This window comes from Equus quagga, chromosome 2 (genome assembly GCF_021613505.1).
Source record: "Equus quagga isolate Etosha38 chromosome 2, UCLA_HA_Equagga_1.0, whole genome shotgun sequence".
Lineage (NCBI taxonomy): Eukaryota > Metazoa > Chordata > Mammalia > Perissodactyla > Equidae > Equus > Equus quagga.
In genome coordinates this window covers 83,833,339-83,839,847 of record NC_060268.1, presented here as the reverse complement: position 1 = coordinate 83,839,847, position 6,509 = coordinate 83,833,339, and the positions used below count along the sequence as shown (strand labels likewise).

At 55.8% G+C, this 6,509-nt stretch overlaps 1 long non-coding RNA gene across 1 annotated transcript in view; it reads left to right on the top strand.

Annotated features, from left to right (window-relative positions):
• Nucleotides 1-520: 520 nt before the first annotated feature.
• LOC124234791 (uncharacterized) overlaps nucleotides 521-6,509 on the top strand; it is a 91,561-nt gene continuing 85,572 nt past the window's right edge. The window contains exon 1 of the long non-coding RNA XR_006887407.1: nucleotides 521-625. This is a non-coding gene — a long non-coding RNA (uncharacterized LOC124234791). The remainder of the gene's footprint in view (nucleotides 626-6,509) is intronic.

Genomic DNA, 6,509 nt, shown 5'->3' with positions numbered 1-6,509 from the left:
TTCATATTATTCTCCCTCCTCCCCCTCCCACACACGACCGTGTGTCTCCCTGCTCGCCCTTTGGGGACGCAGCCCTTAGCTCTCCGCGGCCTGTGTCCCTGTCGCTCGCTCCTGTCGCTCCGGAGCACTGTGCGTTGGGGGCGCCCTTCGGTGCGTTCAGACCCCGCGCCCTCCGCCCGGGCTTCTCCCAGCCCCCGGGAGGAGGCGCTGGTGCCCCGGGCGGCCTCTGGTCCCTCCCAGCCGGCGTCCCTGAGCCCCCATTCACAAAGCCCCGCTTGGAGGAGGCGACACACACACAGACACACACACACTGAGAAGAGGGGAGTTTGATCTTGTCTCATTGGCGTCTCGGGCCTGAAAGGAAAATCGTTTGGGTAAACAGCCAAGCTTCCAGGCTTACCGCCGGCTCCCGCCCCCGCCCCTCCGCCCCCTCCCGCCTCCCCCAGTCCCCTTCCACCCCACCCGCCACCCACACTCCGCTCCGCAGCCGGGCCGGAGCGAACTCCGCGTCCGGCCAGCCCAGGGCTCCCGAGTTCAAAGGGCCGCAGCCCCCAGGGAGTGCCCTCCTCGCTGTGCCCCGGGGGCAGAAGCGGACTGCAGGGCAGTGGGACCGGCCTGGGCCACGGTAGGAACCGCGGAACCTCCCGCTTCCCTAAGTAGAGCTCTTCCCGGGGGAGGGCGCCGGGGAGTTTCGAGCCTAGAGGGACCTTTTCGCCAAGACCGAACGGAGGCCTAGCCCTGGGCCGCAAGCTGCGCAGGGGCAGCCCCCTGGGCCCTGCCAGGCCGTCCCAGGCGTGTGTCCCTGTGTGTGCATCGCCAGGGGCGGGGGCGTGGAGCGCTGCAGGCCGCGCTGTGCTCCGCACACCCTAGGATGATTCCCGGGTCCCCCTCCCTCCAAGCGCCCTGGGGTCCTGGAAGAGCCTTTAATCTGATATAAAGCGTTTTCCGAAGTTTGACTCTTTCCAAAGGAGAGTTCTTCAGTTAACTGGCTGTAAACATAATTAATAGTTATTAACATGCAAAAAAAAACAAAACAAAACACCTTTGTGGTGTTTAAAAGGATATTGGTCTCTCTCTAGCTCACACTCTCAAGTGTGGAAAGAACCTTGAAATCTGAAAATATCCTGATTAGATGATTAGACCTGATTATATGGTGATCCCCTCCCAGCTTTCTCTAAAGAAATTCCTCTCTCTTCTCCCTTCCTCTGTCTCTCTCTTGTTCTCTCTCTTCCTCCTTCTCCCAGTCTCAATTTCGCTCTAATCCAGGAGTCATTAGTAACACCCTCTGGCTACATGTTTTGCATCAGTGAAACATTGTGACATAGTTGTAATACAAACTCTGCCGCCTTGCACTGCATCTTGTGGTAGGAAGTGTAATAGCAATAAAAATCATTTTTCATCTCCAGGCATTATTCGATGGAAACTCCCCCCCACCCCCCAGAAAATCTGAATGTGAGAAGAGGAAGGGGTGAAGGAGAGAAAAATGAAAGGAAGAAAAGAAGGAGGGAGGGAGAGAGAAGCAAAACCTTTCCAATTGAGAGACTTCTCAAAACTGTAGGCATGTAGATTCAAGCATATCATTTTCTGTGCTCTACTCGCCTCTGTTTTTGTCCCTGCTCCTCACTGGTGTCCCTCCGTGGACCCCAGGACCCTCTCAGGAATTCCCTCTTAGCTCCCAGGATCTCTCAGCAGCCCCCTTCTCCCCAGCTGTAGCATCCCTCTGGGAGAGAGGGCCCCTGGACTCCCAGGGGCCAGGCCACCTCTCCTCGGCTGGCTGGGGTGAGGGAATCCGTATTCAAGTCTTGCTAGGAAATTGGGTCCTCTTTCCTGTATGGTCTCCCAGGGATCTTTCCTAGTCTGATGGGGAAAGGACAAACCACCCAGAAAGCCAACCTGGCTATTTTCCTGGCGCAGCCCTGTAATTTCTGAGTGAGGGCTCTCCCAGACCCTCCTGATCTGCAATGAGGTGTGCTGGTTACAGGGAGGAGGGGCGCTCCCTCTATCCCCTGCCAGCCTTTGGGGAGCTCGTCCTGCCATCTCTGGGAGTGCAAAGTTTCAAGAAAGGGTCTCTATGCTGGGTTCGCTCAGATAGGAAATGCAGGGGCTTATGCACCACCATATACACACTGTATTCCCACTCCACAGTTCCCAGTTCAGCCATCATCACATGTGGGATCCACTGAGCTCCTTACAACAAAAACAAACGCAGTCAAAACTACATTAGAGAAAGGTTCTGCATCCCCCTCAAAACGAAGAAACCACACAAATCCTCACAGGACCACAGGACGCTATACGTTTAACACCACGTATGGTGTCTTCTCAGGAAAAACCTTGTTTTGTGAAATTTGTTTTTACATGTAACACCCATCTCTGGGGCTGGGCGCTTTGAAAACAAATCCGCCATAGAAAGGAATTAAATTTTCTCTATGTTTTTAGTCGTGTGGACCTAAGAGTGGGGCAAACCTCTAAAGTTACCAACTGGATAAAATAGGGTCAAATGCCCACTTGCACCTCGGAGAGAAATGCTGTGTAATTTGTTACTCTTGCCGTTGTTGCTTTCACCCACCGGTAGGTGTACATGTTAGGGGCTGTTTTTTGTGGTTATTTTGTCAGCAGAACCGAAGGCTGAGGCATCGGAGGCCCCAGTAAGCTGGTCAGTGGAGGGCAGAGCCCCTCTGATGTCCCACTGACCAGAATGAGTGGATTTCAGTGGAAATCGTAATTGGGACGGGATGACTTGATAGGCAGCCGCCTCATGGGAGATATTTGCATTGGCCACAGCTGGGCGGCCCAAAACACTCGGCGGCCCGAACCCGTGGCCTCCGAGAAGACATCTCTCATTTACTTTATCTTTTCTAAGAAAGCTGCTTCACAGCTTAGACTTGGTGAAATTGTACCTATATATTTTTTCTCTTTCTCTTCTTATTTTCCCTTCATCTCAATGCAGACTTTGTGGGATATGTCGGCCACAGATTATGGGTTTTAACGGGTGGGAAGAGGCCTGTGCACTTCGGCTCCTCTTAGCGTTTCGACGAAGGAAAAAGTCCGGTGGCGGTCAAGTTAGGCTGCAGAAGGCTGGGAGCATGGCCGCGTAATTCCAGTTTCCGCAGCAAGGTGGCGCTCCAGGGTACGGCAGCGCGCCCGGCTGTCGGCCGCGGGGCCGCGGCGAGGGCGCCGCCACCCAGCACCCGGCACGCCGGGTTCCTAAACGTCGGGGAACCTCGATCCCGCTAGGCCGGCAGGTCCGCTGGGTGGACGAAGGCCCGAGGCCACGACCCGGGAAGGGTGGAGGTGGCTGGGCGCGCGGCCGAGGCTGGGGCACGCTCCTGGGCGCTCGGGCGCCGATGCTGCAGGGAATCTGTGAAGTTTCGGGTTCGCGGGGGCTAGTGGGGGGGCCACCCCGGGGGGCCCGACGCGAGGGTGCGGACGCCCCGCGAGGCTCAGGGACCCGCGAGCGGGTCAGCCTAGGGCCAACCTTGAGAGGCCAGTCCCAGACACACCAGGGAGTCGCCCAGCTCCACCACCCCGGGTTCGGGAGACTTCGCTTCTTTTTTCTTTTTCTTTTTTTTTTAAGAAAAAAAAAGAAAAAGAAAATCTTATACACTCGATATTGCTTTGTCCCCTAAACCAGGCAGCTTTCTTGCTTGATAGGTTTTTCTTTCCCTGTAAATTTCCTTCCGTTCCTTTTCCGTTCTTTACATTTTTCCCCTGTTTTTCTTTTCTTTTTTCTTTTTTTGTCTACTTCTAAGAGTTGGTTCTATGTGCTGGGTGGGTGGGAGAGAGAGAGAGAAAGAGAGAGAGAGAGATTAAGACCAGCCCTAGAAGACCCAGCATTGGGCAAATGGTAGCAAAATTGAAGAAGAAACTATTTCGATTTATCAAATGCACTTCCATCCATGCCATCTCACACGCTCTAAGTCAAAGCCGACGGGGAGGAAAGGCCTTTCACCCAGCCACTCTCAACCTGCTGCCATGGGGCCCTTTAAAACCAATTTTGAAACAATGATAGAAATAACAATAATAGTCACAAAGAGCATCCTGCATGTGTTGTCTTGTGGGTTTGCAGCCAGGCCCTGTGGCACCGGAGCAAGGCAGGCACGGGAGCAAGGCGAGCGCGGAGGCTGTTAGGCTGGGCCCTCTTTTCAGCAGTTCGTTCCACCGGAACCCCTGACCCGGGGTGCTGCCCCTCACCAGTGGCCTTGGGTACCCGGCCTGGGCCCTGGCGGCCGGCCCCCCCTGGAGCTTTGCTGAGCCTGCAGCCGGTCGCCGACTTGTCACCAGCTGCACTTCTTTTAGCTCGTATTTCAGGCCATCTCCTCTTCCTTGAAGTTTTCTAGTATAAATGCAGGAATTTTCAGCCCATTTTGGAGTCTACAGAAACTCAGAGGGTCAGGTCATTAGGAATGTTAACGTGGCGACCAAGAATTATAAACATGATCTAAAAGTCTCTTTCAATTCATTTCCTCAAGTATTTATTTGAGTTAAACGATGAAAAGTGACAGTTGTGAAATAGACAGCTTTTAAAAGTAATGAAGTCAGATGAGGCTTTAACCTGTCGATTGCTATAAATCAACTTTGAAAAAGACGAATGAAGAATATTATTTGGGTGCCTAACCAACAGCATTTGCAGTGCAGGTTTCGGGTCCCAGAGTCGGCTTTCAGCGCCATGGGAGTGGCGGCTGGCGAGGCCCTGCGCTTGTCCCCAGGGGGAAGGGGCCAGCTGGGGACTCGTGCTACTTGAAGGCGACATTTTGGTGGAGGCGGGTCTCCATTTCCGCCTAGACTTTGGCTGTGGATATGGGTTGCCATGGGCTGCTGTAGCGTCTCTGGGTAGGTGATCCCAGCCTTCAGCACAGCTGGAAATTCAGAGGGGCCACCACCCAGGACACTAAATACCATGATATAGATGGGCGCTCAGCCCAGCTCCACAGCCCGCTGAGGGTATCTGTCAACTTTCTTTCGCCAGCGGGCGGAGAAGGGCCAGGGCCTGCATGCCTGCCTCTGTGATCTCACCAACCCTCTGGAAACGGGGGCGGCAGGGGCAGTGGAGGAAGGAGAGAAAGAAGAGCAGGGAATTAAACTTGGCAGGGGCCCTGGGGGGAGGGCCGGTGTGAGGGGACATCGGGTTCTCAGTGACATCAAATGGCCCTCATCTGTGAGGAAATCCTGGGAAGGAGGAAGACAGGGGCAGGCATCCGGAGGTCTTTTGATGAGGGAGAGGGGTCTCAATTCTGCACCTGTCCCAGTCAGGGAGTCTAGACGTGACTTCTGAGGAAGGCGAACTGCTGGAATGTTTTAAAATAAACTTTACACATTTTCTTGCAGATCTCAGCTCCTCACAACTGCAATTTCGGTCATAGCCAGGCTTGGGGGGATGGTCCTCTTTCCAGTGACTTCAACCCCGCATCCCTATGCCATCCCAAGTCTGAGGGGGGAACATACCTGGGGATTTTGGCCCTTGGGGTCTGCTAGTCTCTCTTTCCTCCAACACTTCCCCCAGGAAAGGAGGGCCCAAATGCTTCCCCCTTTCTCCTATGCCCCCCTCCGCTGTTGCTTCTAGAAGCCAGGCATACAACATCCTCCCAGAGAGGCCAACCTGCTGGAGCATCAGCAACAGGTCCTGCGGCGCTTCCTCCCGTGCCTCCTCCACGCCTTTCCTCTCCATCCTCATTTCTGGGGTCAACTGGGATGAGAGGCAGCACCTCTGGCCTCTTCTCCCCCTTGACCACAGAGAGAAACCCAAGGAAGGCGAGGAGACCGCCCCGGGGTCCCTGGGCAAGCGCCCGGCCAGGCGGCTCTAGAGACTGTGTGGGGCGCCGCTTTCGCCTAGCTCAAAATTCCCAGACTCTTGGCTGGAGGCTCCACTTAGAGGACTCCTCTGAGGATGAGACCCAGGAGAAAGTGAGGGGGAGGGAGAGAGAAGGGGACCACGCCCTTCCCTGGACAATCGCTAGCAATTTGGGGGCAAGCTGGGCTAGTGGCTCCATTCGGCCCCACCCTGGCCTGCGACGCCTCCTCACAGCCTAGGAGACTGATGGCCACCTCTTGCAGGGTATCCTCGCTCCTCAGGTCGATTTCTCTTCTTGGAGACTCGGACATGGGAACTAAGGCGCCCAACTCGGTGCAGGAGGCTCCCCCTCCATCCGCACCCAGCTCGCCCTCCGGGTCAACTGGTGCTGGAACCTGCCAACTGGGACTCTGCTGTAGGCTGCGCAGCCCCCGCGCCCCGCCCGCCCCGCTGGCGCCAGGGTTCCCAGCGTCCCAGGCTGGGGCGTTGAGTGCGCGGGGCCCTCCTGGACCTGCCAGGATGGAGGGTGGGGAGTGGGGTACGACAACCTTCATTTTCCAGCCGGGCGGAGGGAAACTGGTCGGAGACGGCCAGTGGAGACTCCTCCTCCACTCCGCTCCTGGGCAGCCCCGACTCCGCTCGCAGCGCGTCTCCGCCCGCCCGAACGTTTCCATAAATCAGGCCGCTGGCAGGCTGCTAATTAGCTCTAGCCGAAAAGAAT